Source organism: Pelophylax lessonae, assembly GCF_965119305.1.
Source record: "Pelophylax lessonae genome assembly, chromosome: 8".
Lineage (NCBI taxonomy): Eukaryota > Metazoa > Chordata > Amphibia > Anura > Ranidae > Pelophylax > Pelophylax lessonae.
In genome coordinates this window covers 293,729,592-293,751,235 of record NC_138775.1, presented here as the reverse complement: position 1 = coordinate 293,751,235, position 21,644 = coordinate 293,729,592, and the positions used below count along the sequence as shown (strand labels likewise).

Here is a 21,644-nt window from a genome sequence, read left to right as displayed (position 1 = left end):
TGCGTCCCATAAGCCGCCAAGGCAGCGGGGGGACACACTTCGTCCTGCAAACGCAGCGTTTGCTTAATGGAAGCAATCAACTCATCCATGATTGCAAGCTCTTCAGGCGAGCCAGGGGGAGAATTATCAACCCCCTCAACTTCAGCCTCCACCTCAGACCCCACTAGATCAAGAGAGGAGCGGGACCCCGATAAGGAGGCCCCTGCCAGAACAGCCCCATCACCTTCACCCTCAGAATCAGAGGAAAGAGGAAAGAGCAACTCTGGGCCTTTTAGTAGATTGAGCAGCCACCAGCATTTGCACCTGAGCAGCAAGGCCAGCCACAATAGTGGCTAAATCCCCCCCTGGGGGGGAAACAGCGGTCCCCTGGCTTTCCACCAATACTGTAGGAAATTTGCCCTCCTGAGAATCCATTGCCCCTGTAATGCCAGACAACCAAGGGTTAACTGCCCCTTTTAAGCAAGCGCGGCAAGCGCAGCCCACCGCACCACACTCAAGCACAATGAGACCCCCACAGGGAATATGCAAACTGAATACAGGCAATGGATAGCAAGAACAGAAGGATAAAACCTGAGGAGACCCTCGCCGCTGCTGCTGCCTCGATCGGTGTTCCTGGAAAGAGGAAGTGATGCTGCCAGGGCGCTTCTATGTAAGCCTATGGAGGCTACAAGAAAATGGCCGCCATGCATGTAAACCATGCGGCCGGAGCGGGTGCAGGCAAAATGGCGTCGTTTGGCGCCGAAACCGCCGCTCCACAGTGCATTAAAACACACATTACATTCCAACATCAGAATACATGTCAGATCGCCGCAGCGATCGCTGTATATGCCCAAACATGCCAAAAAAAACATGCCCCACAGCACACAGCTTCTCACACTGACCAGTCCGACACACACAGTGTCATACAGCTCCCCCCCCCCCCCCTTGCAGCCCACAGCATGCAGCCGAGAGATAGGGAGACAAGCAGTGTGAATAGAGGCAGGTTACACAGTCCCAGACTGATACCCCCCCAGACAGACAGGTCCCCACATAAATACACTTACCTCACATGGCGTGGGGGACCCGCACAGGTGAACAAGCCGCTGCACATGAGGCAGGGAGAGTCGCAATTCAAGACGCACAAAATGGGGGTTAAGAAACCGCACAGCGTCCAGTGAGGTAGCCACCTCACCAATCATCCCTGCACCGAACAGGGATGGGTCGTTCACTGTGCCAGGAGCGTTACCTGGCTGAACGCTCGATGGCAGACTGGGAAGCCACTGACCCACGACCTGCGACCAGGGGGATCAGCCCGAGACCCAGTCCGCATGATCCTCTTCGTCCGAAGAACTAACTAACGCTGACAAAATAACAGCTAAATAAAGGTAGAGAGAAAACTCAAACAAAAAATTAAAAAGAAGAAAGAGTCTGGGACAGAAAGTCCCAGCACAGAGAGAGCCAGCCACTCCTGACAAGCTAGACATTAAAACTGAGATATGGTTGCAGGAAGTAGGAGGGTATTGACTGAGGGGACCACCCCTTGAGGGTGGGATATGTTAAAAGCTTTAATGTTAACATATTCTGTTGCCTAGCTACTCCTTCGGAGCAAAGTCTAATACCCCATTGTGACGAATATGAAGAGGCGGCGACTGTCGGAGGACGTAAGAGAAATTTGATTTTTAAATTTTTTTTTATTGGGAATGTTTTATAGCAGAAAGTGAAAAATATTCTTTTTTTTTTTTTCCAGAATTGTCGCTCTTTTTTTTGTTTATAGCGCAAAAAATAAAAAGCGCACAGGTGATCAAATACCATCAAAAGAAAACTCTGTTTCTGGTACAGCGTCGCACGACCGCGCAATTGTCCGTTAAAATAACGCAGTGTCGAATTGCAAAAAATGGCCTGGTCATTAACCACTTCAGCTCCGGAAGGTTTTACCCCCCTTAACCACTTGCCGACTGCCTAACGCCGATCTACGTCGGCGGTCAGCCCCTCACAGGCAAAGTGACGTAGGGCTACGTCACTAGCTTGTGAGGGTCTAGGGAGCGAGCGCGCGCCCCCGGAGGCGCGCTCCCGCTCCCGCGTGGTCACGGACCCCCCCGCGTGTGACCAGCGGACCCGATGTCCGCCGGTCACTCGGCGATCGGCGGGGGAGAGGGAGAATGTCAGGCAGCTTGTGTAAACAAGCCACCTGTCATTCTCCTCGCTGTAAAAACACTGATCACATGGATCTACTATGTAGATCCGTTGATCAGTGTCCTTACAGCTCAAGCCACAGCCAATCACAGTAGAAAGCACACCCCTAGGGATACACACAGCCCCTCCCTCCCAAATAAAGTTAACCCCTTCACAACCAGTGTATTTTTACAGTAACAGTGCATATGCATAGCACTGATTACTGTAGAAATGTCACTGGTAACCCCAAAAGTGTCACAAATGTCAGTCAAGGGTCCGATCTGTCCGCCCCAATGTCGCAGTACCGCAAAAAAAAAAAAAAAAAAAAAAAATCGCAGATCGCCGCCATTCCGCGTTAAAAAAAAAAACAACAAAAATGACAAAAATCTTTCCCTTTGTTAGTAAACGCGATAACTTTTGCGCAAACCAATCAAAATACGCTTTTTGCGATTTTTTTTTACCAAACATATGTAGCATAAAACAAATTGGCCGAAAATTTTAAAAAATTTTGATTTTTACTTTTTTTTGTGGGGGAATTTCATATAAAAAAATGTGAAAAATATTGTTATTTTTGCAAAATTGACGCTCTTTTTTTGTTTATAGCGCGTGATCAAAAAATCGCACAGGTGATCAAATACCACCAAAAGAAAGCTCTGTTTGTGGGAAAAAAACGACGTCAAATTCGTTTAGGTACAGCGTCGCACGACCGCGCAATTGTCCGTTAAAGTCACACAGTGCCGAATCACAAAATACCCCCTGGTTGGAATGGGGGTAAAATCTTCCGGGGCTTAAGTGGTTAACAACCAGGCCATTTTTTGTGATTCTGCACTGCGTTACTTTAACGAAAAATTGCGCGGTCATGCGACGCTGTACCCAAATACAATTGATATCCTTTTTTTTTTCCCCACAAACAGAGCTTTCTTTTGGTGGTATTTGATCACCTCTGCAATTTTGAGATTTTGCTCTATAAACAAAAAAAGAGCGACAATTTTGAAAAAAAAAAAAAAAAAAAAAAAAAAAACGCCATATTTTTTAATTTCTGCTATAAAAAAATCCCAATTAAAAAAAAAAAATGTAAAAAAAAAAAAAAAAATCACTTTTTTTTTTTTTATCAGTTTAGGCCAATTTGTATTCTGCTACATATTTTTGGTAAAAAAAAAAAAAAAATCAGAAAAAGCGTATTTGAATTGGTTTGCGCAAAAGTTATAGCGTTTACAAACGACGGGATAGATTTCAGGAATTTATTTATTTTTTTGTTTTTACTAGTAATGGTGGCGATCTGTGATTTTTAGCTGGACTGTGACATTGCGGCGGACAGATCGGGCCCCTAACTGACATTTTTGACACTTTTTGGGGACCAGTGACATTACTACAGTAATCAGTGCTAAATAATATGCACTGTCACTGTATAAATGACACTGGCAGGGAAGGGGTTAACACTGGGGGTGATCAAAAGGATTAACCACTTACCGCATATCGACGTAGGGCTACGTCGGCAGACTTTGCGGTGTTATACCGGGATGATGCCTCTAGTTAGAGGCATCATCCCGGTACCGTGGTTTGAAGCCGACGGTTGGCTTTCCGTCGGTAACGACCGATGCGGCTGGGGAGCCGCTCGATCGTTACCCGGGGGGGCGGGGGGGACGTCCCCCCCCCTCCTGCCGCCTTCCATGGCTTTGCTCGGGGAGCCCCGAGCACCCAGCCGGCACGTCCGCCGGCTGGATGGAGTCCCGATGAATGCCGGAAGCGGCATGACGTAACCCGGAGGCGGCGTCCATGGCGTCACTTCCGGGTTATTCTGCTGCTAAAGGCGGCAAATTTGAAAAACGGCTGTATGCAAAAACGCCATTTTCGGCGTTTTGCATACAGGGAAGTGTAGTGGAGGGGTTTGGGGTCTTTTAGACCCTCGATCCCTCCATAAAGAGTACCTGTCACTGCATATTGCTGTCACAGGGGATGTTTACATTGCTTGTGACAGCAATAAAAGTGATCAGATTTTTTATTTTTTTTTAAAAACCTGTAATAAAGTTAAAAAAAAAGAAAAAATAAATAGAAAAAAAAAAAAAAAAATTTAGCGGCCCCCGTCACCGTTAGCTCACGCACAAAAAAAACCGTATACGCAAGTCGAGCCGCGAATTAAATCGCTGTTCAACCCACACATGTGAGGTATCGCCGCGATCGCCAGAGCGTGAGCAATAATTTAAAAAAAAGAGCTACACTCTAACTCTAAACTGCTAACCGTTAAATAAATTTAAAGCGTCGCAGATTGAGATCTCTATTGACCGTAGTTTGTCGCCATCCCACGGGGGGGGCGCAATTGTAAACCGTAACATGTTGGGTATCTATTTACTCGGCGTGACATCATCTTTCACAATATACAAAAAAAAATGGGCTAACTTTACTGTTTACTATTTTTTAAATGCAGTGAAATGTGATTTTTCAAATTTCTTCCAAAAAAAATGGCGTTTTAAAGACCGCTGCGCAAATACCGCGTGACAAAAATTTTTGCAATGGCCGACATTTTATTCTCCAGAGTCTTTGCTAAAAAAATATACATAATGTTTGGGGGTTCTAAGTAGTTTTCTAGGAAAAAATACTGGTTTTAACTTGTAAACAAAAAGTGTCCGAAATAGGGCTGGGGCTTAAGTGGTTAATGTGTGCCTAAATATGCTTGCTGACTGTGTGTGGGGGGGAGGGGCTCTGTAACAGGCACAGAGAGATCGGGGGTTGTAGCTTAGCTGAAACTCCTGATCTCTCTCTGCCTGTGTGACAGAAGACTCGCCTGCTTTGTTTACCTAAGCGCGGAGCGCGGCTCCGGCGGCGCGAGACGTTGTGCACGAAATCACGTAGTGATTTTGCGCAGACGAGACGCCCTGCCGCAGTCATACTATGGTGGGCAGTCGGCAAGAGGTTAAGGGGGGGTAAAACCTTCCGCTCCAGAAGTGGTTAAAGTTCATGTGCGTTTAAAGGCGGGTGTCCCAATACTTTTGACAATAGTGTAAGTGTAGAGCTGCTGGGAACGGGTGAAGGAAGGTGTTCAGGATTGATAGACCAGAAGCAGCGCATGCAAGGCGTATTCCATGTATACGGATCTTTATCTTCATCTTTCCAGGGGAAATCCGTGTGTGTGACTGCGGAGTATAAACACGGGATTACTGCTGGCGTGGATTTGGTGGTAATTGATATCAGAGAATGTCTGTGTGTGTGACTGCTATATACACACATAAATGGAGGCTGACAGGTTCTGACAGCGAAGTGACAGATCCCATATCCTCGGGGGAATTATGGGTATTAGGTTTGAGACCGGCCAATCAGATTGGATGATTAATGTCTCAGGAGAGTAGGGAACATTCTCACTATAGGAAGATGCCGTTCTCTGGCAGTGGAGATCAGAGCATGCACTATATACACACACTGTGTACACCATAGAGATCCCTCACTGTGTGCACCGCAGAGATCCCTGCAGATTTTCATATGGAAAATTCACGTTTATCTCATGGCAGCTCACACATTTGCTCCGTTTAGCAAACTAGCAATGATTAGTTTTATGCCTTTGGTGCATTTTACAGTTTTGGTGTGTTTACCTGCATGGGGACGCACAGGTACAGGCCTGGGTCAAGGGCTGGGCCAGAGGGACAGCTGCCCTAGGCACAGCAGAGAATGAACACATGATAGTAGACCTGGGCACAGCAGAGCAGAGAATGAACACATGATAGTAGACCTGGGCACAGCAGAGAATGAACACATGATAGTAGACCTGGGCACAGCAGAGAATGAACACATGATAGCAGACCTGGGCACAGCAGAGCAGAGAATGAACACATGATAGCAGACCTGGGCACAGCAGAGCAGAGAATGGACACATGATAGTAGACCTGGGCACAGCAGAGAATAGACAGATGATAGCAGACCTGGGCACAGCAGAGCAAAGAATGAACACATGATAGCAGACCTGGGCACAGAAGAGCAAAGAATGAACACATGATAGTAGACCTGGGCACAGCAGAGCAAAGAATGAACACATGATAGCAGACCTGGGCACAGAAGAGCAAAGAATGAACACATGATAGTAGACCTGGGCACAGCAGAGTAAAGAATGAACACATGATAGCAGACCTGGGCACAGCAGAGTAAAGAATGAACACATGATAGCAGACCTGGGCACAGCAGAGTAAAGAATGAACACATGATAGAAGACCTGGGCACAGCAGAGCAAAGAATGAACACATGATAGCAGACCTGGGCACAGCAGGGCAGAGAATGAACACATGATAGCAGACCTGGGCACAGCAGAGAATGGACACATGATAGCAGACCTGGGCACAGCAGAGCAAAGAATGAACACATGATAGCAGACCTGGGCACAGCAGAGCAGAGAATGGACACATGATAGCAGACCTGGGCACAGCAGAGTAAAGAATGAACACATGATAGCAGACCTGGGCACAGCAGAGTAAAGAATGAACACATGATAGCAGACCTGGGCACAGCAGAGAATGGACACATGATAGCAGACCTGGGCACAGCAGAGCAAAGAATGAACACATGATAGCAGACCTGGGCACAGCAGAGCAGAGAATGGACACATGATAGCAGACCTGGGCACAGCAGAGTAAAGAATGAACACATGATAGCAGACCTGGGCACAGCAGAGTAAAGAATGAACACATGATAGTAGACCTGGGCACAGCAGAGTAAAGAATGAACACATGATAGTAGACCTGGGCACAGCAGAGTAAAGAATGAACACATGATAGTAGACCTGGGCACAGCAGAGAATGAACACATGATAGCAGACCTGGGCACAGCAGAGCAAAGAATGAACACATGATAGCAGACCTGGGCACAGCAGAGTAAAGAATGAACACATGATAGTAGACCTGGGCACAGCAGAGAATGAACACATGATAGCAGACCTGGGCACAGCAGAGCAAAGAATGAACACATGATAGCAGACCTGGGCACAGCAGAGTAAAGAATGAACACATGATAGCAGACCTGGGCACAGCAGAGCAAAGAATGAACACATGATAGCAGACCTGGGCACAGCAGAGCAGAGAATGGACACATGATAGCAGACCTGGGCACAGCAGAGCAAAGAATGAACACATGATAGCAGACCTGGGCACAGCAGAGTAAAGAATGAACACATGATAGTAGACCTGGGCACAGCAGAGAATGAACACATGATAGCAGACCTGGGCACAGCAGAGCAAAGAATGAACACATGATAGCAGACCTGGGCACAGCAGAGTAAAGAATGAACACATGATAGCAGACCTGGGCACAGCAGAGTAAAGAATGAACACATGATAGCAGACCTGGGCACAGCAGAGCAAAGAATGAACACATGATAGCAGACCTGGGCACAGCAGAGTAAAGAATGAACACATGATAGCAGACCTGGGCACAGCAGAGTAAAGAATGAACACATGATAGCAGACCTGGGCACAGCAGAGCAAAGAATGAACACATGATAGCAGACCTGGGCACAGCAGAGTAAAGAATGAACACATGATAGCAGACCTGGGCACAGCAGAGAATGGACACATGATAGCAGACCTGGGCACAGCAGAGTAAAGAATGAACACATGATAGCAGACCTGGGCACAGCAGAGCAGAGAATGAACACATGATAGCAGACCTGGGCACAGCAGAGCAAAGAATGAACACATGATAGCAGACCTGGGCACAGCAGAGCAAAGAATGAACACATGATAGCAGACCTGGGCACAGCAGAGCAAAGAATGAACACATGATAGCAGACCTGGGCACAGCAGAGCAGAGAATGAACACATGATAGCAGACCTGGGCACAGCAGAGCAAAGAATGAACACATGATAGCAGACCTGGGCACAGCAGAGCAGAGAATGAACACATGATAGCAGACCTGGGCACAGCAGAGCAAAGAATGAACACATGATAGCAGACCTGGGCACAGCAGAGCAGAGAATGGACAGATAATAGTAAACCCCTTCTATGGCATGCATTAACAGTGGCGTAGGGGGTGCAGGTCCACACGCTTGCCCTGCACAGGTGTTCCATGCATCCTTGTGAAGGCCGTCCCAATAATCTCAAATCTCCAATATGACATCTGCAGAGGAGCCCGGCCCCAAATACTGAGGTTTATTAACCAATACTGGAGAGTGCAAAATATCGTGAAACCAATCAGCTTCCAAATTCAGCTTGTTCAACTAAAGGATAACTTCGCCTTAGTTGGGAAAAAAACAAAAATTAACCAATAAAAAACAAAACAAAATTAATCTAGCGTATACAATTGCGGGTCAAGTCAGGGCTTGACAAACCCCAGGCGCCAGGTCGCCTGGGTTACACTGCGCCAGGTGTCTTGTAGCCGGACATCCCAAGTCTCCTGCGAGGTGATGGAGTCTCCCACATGGGGGTTTCGGCTCCCATGACACCGGCAAGTGCTGCGCCCGCATGCAGGAGACTCCGGCACCTTGGAGGAGACTTGGGATGCCTGGAGACAGAACGGTGTCTGTCAGGCTGTGACAGAACGGAGCCGATGCTTCCTGTATAGTTCCGGCTCCGCCCTGTCACAGGCGGAGTGATATCAAATGCACTCCACCTGTGAGAGGAGAGATACAGGAAACATCCGCTCTGTATGCTTCCTCCAGCGCCGCTCCTCACACTCCCTACCAGCAGTACCTGCAGCAGTACTAGCCACCAGTACACACCAGCAGCACTAGCTAGAAGTACCCACAGCAGTACCGGCCAGCAGTACAAGCCAGCAGTACCAGCCAGAGCAGTACCCACCAGCAGTAGCCAGAGCAGCACCCACCAGCAGTACCAGCCACCAGTACCCACCAGCAGTACCAGCCACCAGTACCCACCAGCAGTACCAGCCAGCAGTAGCCAGAGCAGTACCAGCCAGCAGTACCCACAGCAGTACCAGCCAGAAGTACCAACAACAGTACCAGCCAGAAGTACCAACAGAAGTACCAGCCAGAAGTACCAACAGCAGTACCAGCCAGAAGTACCAACAGAAGTACCAGCCAGAAGTACCCACAGCAGTACCAGCCAGAAGTACCCACCAGCAGTAGCCAGAGCAGTACCCACAGCAGTACCAGCCAGAAGTACCAACAGCAGTACCAGCCAGCAGTACACAGAGCAATACCAGCCAGAAGTACCAACAGCAGTACCAGCTAGCAGTACCAGCCAGCAGTACCAGACAGCAGTAGCAAGAGCAGTACCCACAGCAGTACCAGCCAGAAGTACCCACAGCAGTACCAGCCAGAAGTACCAACAGCAGTACCAGCCAGCAGTACACAGAGCAATACCAGCCAGAAGTACCAACAGCAGTACACAGAGCAATACCAGCCAGAAGTACCAACAGCAGTACCAGCTAGCAGTACCCACAGCAGCAGTACCAGCTAGCAGTACCCACAGCAGTACCAGCCAGAAGTACCAACAGCAGTACCAGCCAGCAGTACACAGAGCAATACCAGCCAGAAGTACCAACAGCAGTACACAGAGCAATACCAGCCAGAAGTACCAACAGCAGTACCAGCTAGCAGTACCCACAGCAGTACCAGCTAGCAGTACCCACAGCTGTACCAGCCAGCAGTACCCACCAGCAGTACCAGACAGCAGTAGCCAGAGCAGTACCCACAGCAGTACCAGCCAGAAGTACCAACAGCAGTACCAGCCAGCAGTACCAGCCAGAAGTACCAACAGCAGTACCAGCCAGAAGTACACAGAGCAATACCAGCCAGAAGTACCAACAGCAGTACCCACCAGCAGTAGCCAGAGTAGTACCCACAGCATTACCAGCCAGAAGTACCCACAGCAGTACCCACAGCAGTACCAGCCAGCAGTACCCACAGCAGTACCAGCCAGCAGTACCCACAGCAGTACCAGCCAGCAGTACCCACAAGTGCTAGGGGTGCAACTAGCCCCCAGCACATAACTGTAAATATCATGGCATGTGCGGTGTTTCTGACTCCTCCCACCATTAACAACTTTTTGCTTAGCAGGTTTACAGAGTATGTTTTTTGTTAAAATAATTTACATTTTTTGCACATTGCACAATACCTGGCACAGGATCGTTGTTTATTGAATTTAAAGCGCTAGCACTTTCTTATTATCTACAACCATTTTTAGAATACCAGGTGATATATTCTGATACATAGGAGAGTTATATTACATTTGCACTATATGTGTGGATTTATTAGAATTTTTTTAGTTATTTATTAATTTATTTATTCAGTACCCCCCCCCCCCCCCACACACACACACAAACAGAGTCCCACATATTGCATTAAAGTATTTTGTCTTAGTATTGCGGAACCAACAGATATTGTGCTGATTTTTTAGGCCTCATACACACAGGGCGTTCTGAGAACCCTGCTTCACATTAGAGGTTCCAACCGTCACATCAGAGTCCTCCCCTTTATATCAGAGTCTTCCCCCATCATATGAGAACCCCCCTTCACATTCGAGGTTCCACCCGTCACATCAGAGTCCTCCCCTTTATATCAGAGTCCCCCCCATCATATGAGAACCCCCCTTCACATTAGAGATTCCACCCGTCACATCAGATTCCTCCCCTCACATCAGAGTCCCCCCCCATCATATGAGAACCCTGCTTCACATTAGAGGTTCCACCCATCACATCAGAGTCCTCCCCTTTATATCAGAGTTCCACCCCCCCCATCATATGAGAACACTGCTTCACATTAGAGGTTCCACCCGTCACATCATAGTCCTCCCCTTTATATCAGAGCCCCCCCCCCATCATATGAGAACCCCCTTCACATTAGAGATTCCACCCGTCACATCAGAGTCCTCCCCTTTATATCAGAGTCCCCCCATCATATGAGAACCCCCCTTCACATTAAAGATTCCACCCGTCACATCAGAGTCCTTCCCTCACATCAGAGTTCCCCCACATCATATGAGAACCCTGCTTCACATTAGAGGTCCCCCCCATCACATCAGAGGCCCCCCCCCTCACATCAGAATTCTCCCCCTCACATCAGAGGTCCCCCCCCCCTCACATCAGAATTATCCCCATCACATCAAAAGGTCCCCACCCCTCACATCAGAGGTCCCCCCCCCATCACATCAGAGGTCCCCCATCACATCAGAGGTCCCCCCATCACATCAGAGGTCCCCCCCCCCCATCACATCAGAATTCTCCCCATCACATCAGAGGTCCCCCCCCCCCATCACATCAGAATTCTCCCCATCACATCAGAGGTCCCCCCCCATCACATCAGATGTCCCCCCCATCACATCAGAGGTCCCCCCCTCACATCAGAATTCTCCCCATCACATCAGAGGTCCCCCCCATCACATCAGAGGTCCCCCCATCACATCAGAGGTCCCCCCATCACATCAGAGGTCCCCCCCATCACATCAGAGGTTCCCCCCATCACATCAGAATTCTCCCCATCACATCAGAGGTTCCCCCCATCACATCAGAGGTCCCCCCCATCACATCAGAGGTCCCCCCCATCACATCAGAGGTCCCCCCCTCACATCAGAATTCTCCCCATCACATCAGAGGTCCCCCCCCTCACATCAGAATTCTCCCCCTCTCACATCAGAGGTCCCCCCCATCACATCAGAGGTCCCCCCATCACATCAGAGGTCCCCCCCATCACATCAGAGGTTCCCCCCCATCACATCAGAGGTTCCCCCCCATCACATCAGAGGTTCCCCCCCATCACATCAGAGGTCCCCCCCATCACATCAGAATTCTCCCCCCCTCACATCAGAGGTCCCCCCCCATCACATCAGAGGTCCCCCCCTCACATCAGAGGTCCCCCCATCACATCAGAGGTCCCCCCCATCACATCAGAGGTTCCCCCCATCACATCAGAATTCTCCCCATCACATCAGAGGTCCCCCCCATCACATCAGAGGTCCCCCCCATCACATCAGAGGTCCCCCCCATCACATCAGAGGTTCCCCCCATCACATCAGAGGTCCCCCCCATCACATCAGAGGTCCCCCCATCACATCAGAGGTTCCCCCCATCACATCAGAGGTCCCCCCCATCACATCAGAGGTCCCCCCCCATCACATCAGAATTCTCCCCATCACATCAGAGGTCCCCCCCCCCCATCACATCAGAATTCTCCCCATCACATCAGAGATCCCCCCATCACATCAGAGGTCCCCCCCCCTCACATCAGAATTCTCCCCCTCACATCAGAATTCTCCCCCTCACATCAGAGGTCCCCCCCCATCACATCAGAGGTCCCCCCATCACATCAGAGGCCCCCCCCTCACATCAGAATTCTCCCCCTCACATCAGAGGTCCCCCCCCCATAACATCAGAGGTCCCCCCATCACATCAGAGGTCCCCCCCCATCACATCAGAGGTTCCCCCCATCACATCAGAGGTCCCCCCCCCATCACATCAGAGGTCCTCCCTACAATAAGATCTCCCATTACATCAGAGGTCCCCCCCCCCCATCACATCAGAATTCTCCCCATCACATCAGAGGTTCCCCCCCCATCACATCAGAGGTCCTCCCTACAATAAGATCTCCCATCGCATCAGAGGTCCCCCCCATAACATCAGAGGTCCCTCCATCACATCAGAATTCTCCCCATCACATCAGAGGTCCCCCCCATCACATCAGAGGTCCTCCCTACAATAAGTTCTCCCATCATAGCAGAGTCCCCCTATCACAGGTGTACAGCCCTGAGTGGCAGCATGCTCTTGTTAATGTGGGCGGTCAGGAGGGGCACTAAAACCGCAGATCAACCACCTGTTTTACCGCCCTCTGGCCACACCTCTAAATGAGTCCTAAGAGGGGATTTCCTCTCACTTCCTTCTATAGTGGAAATTCTCCCCAAAGGGGTCCCAGGCAGCAGAAGAAAACGGTCATTACTCCTGAAAAAGAAAATAAACATTTTCGGGTTGATTTACTAAAATTGGAGAGTGCCAAATCTGAAGCAGCCGTGCATGGCAGCCAATCAGCTTCCAGTTTTTTTTTTTTTGTCAAAGCTTAACTGAAGAAGCTGAAGTTAGAATCTGATTGGCTCCCATGCACAGCTGCATCAGATTTTGCACTCTCCAGTTTTAGTAATTCAACGTCTTTATATTGTAGCTGTGAAGAACGTCTGTATTATAAAGTTCAGCAGAAGGGGGGAATAAGCGGTATTATAGAGAAAAGTGCTCGCCAACATGGCTGCCACTGGCGTCTGCGATGTGGGGGGGGGGGCATAGAGGAGAAGTATATCAGCAGCAGGGAGGTGGAATGAAGTGAATTAGTCCGTTTGTCCGGATCCCACATGAACAAATCAAGGGTCAGATCCCCAAACTTATCACCGTCCACATTTCCCATCACCGTCCACATTTCTTATCACCGTCCACACTTCTTATCACCGTCCACACTTCTTATCACCGTCCACACTTCTTATCACCGTCCACACTTCTTATCACCGTCCACACTTCTTATCACCGTCCACACTTCTTATCACCGTCCACACTTCTTATCACCGTCCACACTTCTTATCACCGTCCACACTTCTTATCACCGTCCACACTTCTTATCACCGTCCACACTTCTTATCACCGTCCACACTTCTTATCACCGTCCACACTTCTTATCACCGTCCACACTTCTTATCACCGTCCACACTTCTTATCACCGTCCACACTTCTTATCACCGTCCACACTTCTTATCACCGTCCACACTTCCCATCACCGTCCACACTTCCCATCACCGTCCACACTTCCCATCACCGTCCACACTTCCCATCACCGTCCACACTTCCCATCACCGTCCACACTTCCCATCACCGTCCACACTTCCCATCACCGTCCACACTTCCCATCACCGTCCACACTTCCCATCACCGTCCACACTTCCCATCACCGTCCACACTTCCCATCGCCGTCCACACTTCCCATCGCCGTCCACACACTTCCCATCGCCGTCCACACTTCCCATCGCCGTCCACACTTCCCATCGCCGTCCACACTTCCCATCGCCGTCCACATTTCCCATCGCCGTCCACACTTCCCATCGCCGTCCACACTTCCCATCGCCGTCCACATTTCCCATCACCGTCCACACTTCCCATCACCGTCCACACTTCCTATCACCGTCCACACTTCCTATCACCGTCCACACTTCCTATCACCGTCCACACTTCCTATCACCGTCCACACTTCCTATCACCGTCCACACTTCCTATCACCGTCCACACTTCCTATCACCGTCCACACTTCCTATCACCGTCCACATTTCTTATCACCGCCCACATTTCCCATCGCCGTCCACATTTCCTATCACCGCCCACACTTCCCATCACCGTCCACATTTCTTATCACCGTCCACACTTCCCATCGCCGTCCACATTTCCCATCACCGTCCACACTTCCCATCACCGTCCACACTTCCCATCGCCGTCCACATTTCCTATCACCACTTCTTTCTTTTTTGGATTTTCAATACGACAAAAATGAAAAAAAAAAAAAAGTGTTCTAGTACCTGTGTGAAGTGTAATGGGGGGGGAGGGGGGGGAGGAAGACCTATTGTCCTTCAAATGAGGAATGAAATCACAATAGGGGAAAAGGCAGGTGTGTGCCACCATTACAGGGGGGGGGGGGGAATCGGGAGGAATGGAAGTCATGGGAGAGGAAAGACAAGAAAGGGGGAGAAGGGAAAGACAAAGAGGGAGGGGGGGGAAGGAAGGGGGGAGACAAGTGGGGGGTACAAGGAAGGAAGGGGGGGGAGACAAGGAAGGAAGGGGGGGAGACAAGGAAGGAAGGGGGGGAGACAAGGAGGGAAGGGGGGGAGACAAGGAGGGAAGGGGGGGAGACAAGGAAGGGAGGGGGGGGAGACAAGGAAGGGAGGGGGGGGAGACAAGGAAGGGAGGGGGGGGAGACAAGGAAGGGAGGGGGAGGGAAAGTCAAGGAGGGGGGAGGGAAAGGCAAGGAGGAAGGGGGGAGGGGAGAAAAGGAAGGGTGGGGACAAGGATGGGAGGGGGGAAAACAAAGAGGGGGAGGGAAAGACAAGGGGGGGGACAAGGAGAGAGACAGAGGAAGGGGTGGAAAGAGAGGAAAAGGGAGGGAGGATGGGGGGGAAGAGGAAGGGAGGAGAAGAGAGGAAGGGAGGAGAAGAGAGGAAGGGAGGAGAAGAGAGCAAGGGAGGAGAAGAGAGCAAGGGAGGAGAAGAGAGCAAGGGAGGAGAAGAGAGCAAGGGAGGAGAAGAGAGCAAGGGAGGAGAAGAGAGCAAGGGAGGAGAAGAGAGCAAGGGAGGAGAAGAGAGCAAGGGAGGAGAAGAGAGCAAGGGAGGAGAAGAGAGCAAGGGAGGAGAAGAGAGCAAGGGAGGAGAGAGGAAGGGAGGAGAGAGGAAGGGAGGAGAGAGGAAGGGAGGAGAGAGGAAGGGAGGAGAGAGGAAGGGAGGAGAGAGGAAGGGAGGAGAGAGGAAGGGAGGAGAGAGGAAGGGAGGAGAGAGGAAGGGAGGAGAGAGGAAGGGAGGAGAGAGGAAGGGAGGAGAGAGGAAGGGAGGAGAGAGGAAGGGAGAGAGAGGAAGGGAGAGAGAGGAAGGGAGAGAGAGGAAGGGAAAGAGAGGAAGGGAGAGAGAGGAAGGGAGGGAGAGGAAGGGAGGGAGAGGAAGGGAGGGAGAGGAAGGGAGAGAGAGGAAGGGAGAGAGAGGAAGGGAGAGAGAGGAAGGGAGGAGAGGAAGGGAGAGAGAGGAAGGGAGAGAGAGGAAGGGAGAGAGAGGAAGGGAGAGAGAGGAAGGGAGGAGAGGAAGGGAGAGAGAGGAAGGGAGGAGAGGAAGGGAGGAGAGGAAGGGAGAGAGAGGAAGGGAGAGAGAGGAAGGGAGAGAGAGGAAGGGAGAGAGAGAGGAAGGGAGAGAGAGAGGAAGGGAGAGAGAGGAAGGGAGAGAGAGGAAGGGAGGAGAGGAAGGGAGAGAGAGGAAGGGAGAGAGAGGAAGGGAGAGAGAGGAAGGGAGAGAGAGGAAGGGAGGAGAGGAAGGGAGGAGAGGAAGGGAGAGAGAGGAAGGGAGAGAGAGGAAGGGAGAGAGAGGAAGGGAGGAGAGGAAGGGAGGAGAGGAAGGGAGAGAGAGGAAGGGAGAGAGAGGAAGGGAGGAGAGGAAGGGAGAGAGAGGAAGGGAGAGAGAGGAAGGGAGAGAGAGGAAGGGAGAGAGAGGAAGGGAGGAGAGGAAGGGAGGAGAGGAAGGGAGGAGAGGAAGGGAGGGAGAGGAAGGGAGAGAGAGGAAGGGAGAGAGAGGAAGGGAGAGAGAGGAAGGGAAGTCAAGGGAAAAATAAAGGAAATTCAAAATGAGAAATGAAGTAAAGAAAAGGGAGAGAGGAAGCCAAAGAAAATAAGAGATGAAAGGGTAAGGAAAGGGAAGGGAAATGAGAGAGTAAGGAAGGAAAGGTAAAGCCTAGATGAAAGAAAGGAAAAGGAGAGAGAATGGGAAAGGAAGTCAAGGGAGAGAGAAAAGGAAGGAAAGGGAGAGAGGAGGGGAAGGAAAGGGAGAGAGGAGGGGAAGGAAAGGGAGAGAGGAGGGGAAGGAAAGGGAGAGAGGAGGGGAAGGAAAGGGAGAGAGGAAGGGAAGGAAAGGGAGAGAGGAAGGGAAGGAAAGGGAGAGAGGAGGGGAAGGAAAGGGAGAGAGGAAGGGAAGGAAAATGGATACAGAAAAGGAAGGGGAGGAAAAAGGAGAGAGGATGTCTGTTGCTTTCCTTGCCTTGTCGGCTGCACAGCACTCTTGGTTGTTATAGCATTTCTGGTATCATGGTACCCTTGGTTGCCATGATGCTGTTCGATGCAGTGTCCTTGGTTGCTATGATGCAGTCTGTTACATGGCCTCCTTGGTTGCTATGATGATGTCCGCTGCGCGATGCCCTTGGTTGCTATGATGAGGTTGGCTGAACAGCGCTCTTGGTTGCTATAATGCTGTTTGCTGCACAGGGACCCTGGTTGCTATGATGCTGTTGGCCACACAGCATCTTTGGTTGCTATGATTCTGAATCCTTGGTTGCTATGGTGCTGTCAGTCACACAGCATCCTTGGTTGCTATGGAGCTGATGGAAGTGCAGCCCTAACAACAGACTCTTTAAGTGGCAGAAATATGAAATTCCTGAATGTCAGAAACCTCCATGAAGTGGGAGAACGACTTTCCTCAAATCAGAGCCGGATGTCACAAAGGGACTCAACCGCCAATCACTCTCTGACCCCTCCCCTTCTAATGTGCGGCCAATGGCAACGACAAATATAATCAAACGTGATCCTGAGATCTGATTGGATAATGAACAGCATCAGAATGTGCGTCCGATCCTCCCTACCCAGCCATCACCGCCACATTATATGTCAGAGCTATATACATCTAATAATAGTGTGTGACTGTGGGGGAGAGGACATTAGAGTGTAAGCTCCTCTGGTACAGAGACTGATGTGGCTGTGGGGAGAGGACATTAGAGTGTAAGCTCCTCTGGTACACAGACTGATATGAGTGTGGGGGGAGGGGACATTAGAGTGTAAGCTCCTCTGGTACAGAGACTGATGTGACTGTGGGGGAGGGGACATTAGAGTAGAAGCTCCTCTGGTACAGAGACTGATATGAGTGTGGGGGGAGGGGACATTAGAGTGTAAGCTCCTCTGGTACAGAGACTGATGTGGGGGAGGGGACATTAGAGTGTAAGCTCCTCTGGTACAGAGACTGCTGTGACTGAGGGGGGAGGGGACATTAGAGTGTAAGCTCCTCTGGTACAGAGACTGATGTGACTGAGGGGGGAGGGGACATTAGAGTGTAAGCTCCTCTGGTACAGAGACTGATGTGGGGGAGGGGACATTAGAGTGTAAGCTCCTCTGGTACAGAGACTGATGTGAGTGTGGGGGGAGGGGAGATTAGAGTGTAAGCTCCTCTGGTACAGCGAATGATGTGACTGTGGGGGAGGGGACATTAGAGTGTAAGCTCCTCTGGTACAGAGACTGATGTGACTGTGGGGGAGGGGACATTAGAGTGTAAGCTTCTCTGGTACAGAGACTGATGTGTGACTGTGGGGGAGGGGACATTAGAGTGTAAGCTCCTCTGGTACAGCGAATGATGTGACTGTGGGGGAGGGGACATTAGAGTGTAAGCTCCTCTGGTACAGAGACTGATGTGACTGTGGGGGAGGGGACATTAGAGTGTAAGCTTCTCTGGTACAGAGACTGATGTGACTGTGGGGGAGGGGACATTAGAGTGTAAGCTCCTCTGGTACAGAGACTGATGTGACTGTGGGGGGAGGGGACATTAGAGTGTAAGCTCCTCTGGTACAGAGACTGGTGTGGGGGGAGGGGAGATTAGAGTGTAAGCTCCTCTGGTACAGAGACTGATGTGACTGTGGGGGGACATTAGAGTGTAAGCTCCTGTGGTACAGAGACTGGTGTGGGGGGAGGGGACATTGGAGTGTAAGCTCCTCTGGTACAGCGAATGATGTGACTGTGGGGGAGGGGACATTAGAGTGTAAGCTCCTCTGGTACAGAGACTGATGTGACTGTGGGGGAGGGGACATTAGAGTGTAAGCTTCTCTGGTACAGAGACTGATGTGTGACTGTGGGGGAGGGGACATTAGAGTGTAAGCTCCTCTGGTACAGCGAATGATGTGACTGTGGGGGAGGGGACATTAGAGTGTAAGCTCCTCTGGTACAGAGACTGATGTGACTGTGGGGGAGGGGACATTAGAGTGTAAGCTTCTCTGGTACAGAGACTGATGTGACTGTGGGGGAGGGGACATTAGAGTGTAAGCTCCTCTGGTACAGAGACTGATGTGACTGTGGGGGGAGGGGACATTAGAGTGTAAGCTCCTCTGGTACAGAGACTGGTGTGGGGGGAGGGGAGATTAGAGTGTAAGCTCCTCTGGTACAGAGACTGATGTGACTGTGGGGGGACATTAGAGTGTAAGCTCCTGTGGTACAGAGACTGGTGTGGGGGGAGGGGACATTGGAGTGTAAGCTCCTGTGGTACAGCGCTATAGAAGTGGGAGGAGTCAGTCAGGTGTGATGGAGATGCTGCAGAACCTCTTCCCTCCCCTCCCCCTCTCACCTGTCCCGGGCGGTCGGTGTCCGGTGTAGTCGGAGGGTCTCTCTGAGGCCTCCCGCTGTGTCCGGGGCCCCGGGCCGCCATGCTGGATGAGGAGCCCCCGGAGCCGGCGGTCTGTCAGTGAGGGGAGTGCGGCCTGAGCGACCACCACACAGAGCGTCCAATCCGGAGCCGCGATACACAGAGCCCGCCAATCACAGAAGAGGACGGACCACCAATCACAGCACCGGAGAGACCACCAATGACAGAGGGCGGGGACCGGCTGTCTGCCAATCGGCTGACAGAGAGGGGAGGGGGCGGGGCTGGAGTCCCCTAATTCTCCTCACACTCCTCTGTCAGCTTCAAATCACAGTATAACGGAGGAGGGAGGTGTGAGGTACAGAGAGGTATGAGGGAGGTGTGAGGTACAGAGAGGTGTGAGGGAGGTGTGAGGTACAGAGAGATATGAGGGAGATGTGAGGTACAGAGAGGTATGAGGGAGATGTGAGGTACAGAGAGGTATGAGGGAGATGTGAGGTACAGAGAGGTATGAGGGAGGTGTGAGGTACAGAGAGGTATGAGGGAGATGTGAGGTACAGAGAGATATGAGGGAGATGTGAGGTACAGAGAGGTATGAGGGAGATGTGAGGTACAGAGAGGTATGAGGGAGGTGTGAGGTACAGAGAGGTATGAGGGAGATGTGAGGTACAGAGAGGTATGAGGGAGATGTGAGGTACAGAGAGATATGAGGGAGATGTGAGGTACAGAGAGGTATGAGGGAGATGTGAGGTACAGAGAGGTATGAGGGAGGTGTGAGGTACAGAGAGGTATGAGGGAGGTGTGAGGTACAGAGAGATATGAGGGAGATGTGAGGTACAGAGAGGTATGAGGGAGGTGTGAGGTACAGAGAGGTATGAGGGAGGTGTGAGGTACAGAGAGGTATGAGGGAGATGTGAGGTACAGAGAGGTATGAGGGAGGTGTGAGGTACAGAGAGGTATGAGGGAGATGTGAGGTACAGAGAGGTATGAGGGAGATGTGAGGTACAGAGAGGTATGAGGGAGGTGTGAGGTACAGAGAGGTATGAGGGAGGTGTGAGGTACAGAGAGATATGAGGGAGATGTGAGGTACAGAGAGGTATGAGGGAGGTGTGAGGTACAGAGAGATATGAGGGAGATGTGAGGTACAGAGAGGTATGAGGGAGGTGTGAGGTACAGAGAGATATGAGGGAGATGTGAGGTACAGAGAGGTATGAGGGAGGTGTGAGGTACAGAGAGGTATGAGGGAGGTGTGAGGTACAGAGAGGTATGAGGGAGGTGTGAGGTACAGAGAGATATGAGGGAGGTGTGAGGTACAGAGAGGTATAAGGGAGGTGTGAGGTACAGAGAGGTATGAGGGAGGTACAGAGAGGTATGAGGGGGGTGTGAGATATAGAGAGGTGTGAGGTATAGAGAGGTATGAGGGAGGTGTGAGGTACAGAGAGATATGAGTGAGGTACAGAGAGGTATGAGGGGGGTGTGAGGTACAGAGAGGTATGAGGGAGGTGTGAGGTACAGAGAGGTATGAGGGGGGTGTGAGGTACAGAGAGGTATGAGGGAGGTGTGAGGTACAGAGAGGTATGAGGGGGGTGTGAGATATAGAGATATATGAGGGAGGTGTGAGGTACAGAGAGGTATGAGGGGGTGTGAGGTACAGAGAGGTATGAGGGAGGTGTGAGGTACAGAGAGGTATGAGGGAGGTGTGAGGTACAGAGAGGTATGAGGGAGGTGTAAGGTACAGGGAGGTGTGAGGTACAGAGAGGTATGAGGAAGGTATGAGGTACAGAGCGGTATGAGGGAGGTGTGAGGTCCTTCACCAGTACAGCTCCCCCCAGTGTCTGTATCACATGATATTGTCTTAAAATGGTTTATACATCTGAATAGAGAAGGGAAGCTTTCCCTCACTTCCTGTCCCGGGGACACAGAAGGGTTGGGACCTCAGTTGGGGGGATTCCTCCTCACTTCCTGTCCCGGGGGGCGCTGAGCGCATTATTAGGATCTAATTTCTCAGGACACCAACAACAGAAAACCTGATGGGGGTTCCAGTCCTCCCCCCTCCCCCCAAAAAAGAAGTAGAAAGGGTTCCGGTTACACTTTAATAAGGATTATATTACATGATATCATGGAGAGAATCTGCTGAGAACTGCGACAATCTGCGGAGAACTGCGACAATCTGCGGAGAACTGCGACAATCTGCGGAGAACTGCGACATTCTACTGAGAACTGCAACATTCTACTGAGAACTGCAACATTCTACTGAGAACTGCAACATTCTACCGAGAACTGCAACATTCTACCGAGAACTGCAACATTCTACTGAGAACTGCAACAATCTGCAGAGAACTGCAACATTCTACCGAGAACTGCAACATTCTACCGAGAACTGCAACATTCTACAGAGAACTGCAACATTCTACAGAGAACTGCAACATTCTACAGAGAACTGCAACATTCTACAG

General features: G+C 50.7%; 1 protein-coding gene across 5 annotated transcripts in view; it reads right to left on the bottom strand.

Moving 5' to 3' along the window:
* The window catches only part of ST3GAL3 (ST3 beta-galactoside alpha-2,3-sialyltransferase 3), a 742,392-nt gene that overhangs the window by 632,218 nt on the left and 88,530 nt on the right, over positions 1–21,644 (bottom strand). For 4 of the 5 annotated variants that reach the window (XM_082265013.1, XM_082265016.1, XM_082265015.1 and 1 more), the window contains exon 1: positions 19,174–19,246. The exons of the other annotated variant lie outside the window; for it this stretch is intronic. The gene's annotated coding sequence lies outside the window, so the exon portion shown is untranslated. Of the gene's footprint in view, positions 1–19,173; positions 19,247–21,644 lie in introns of those variants that run through there. 5 annotated transcript variants of the gene reach the window in all.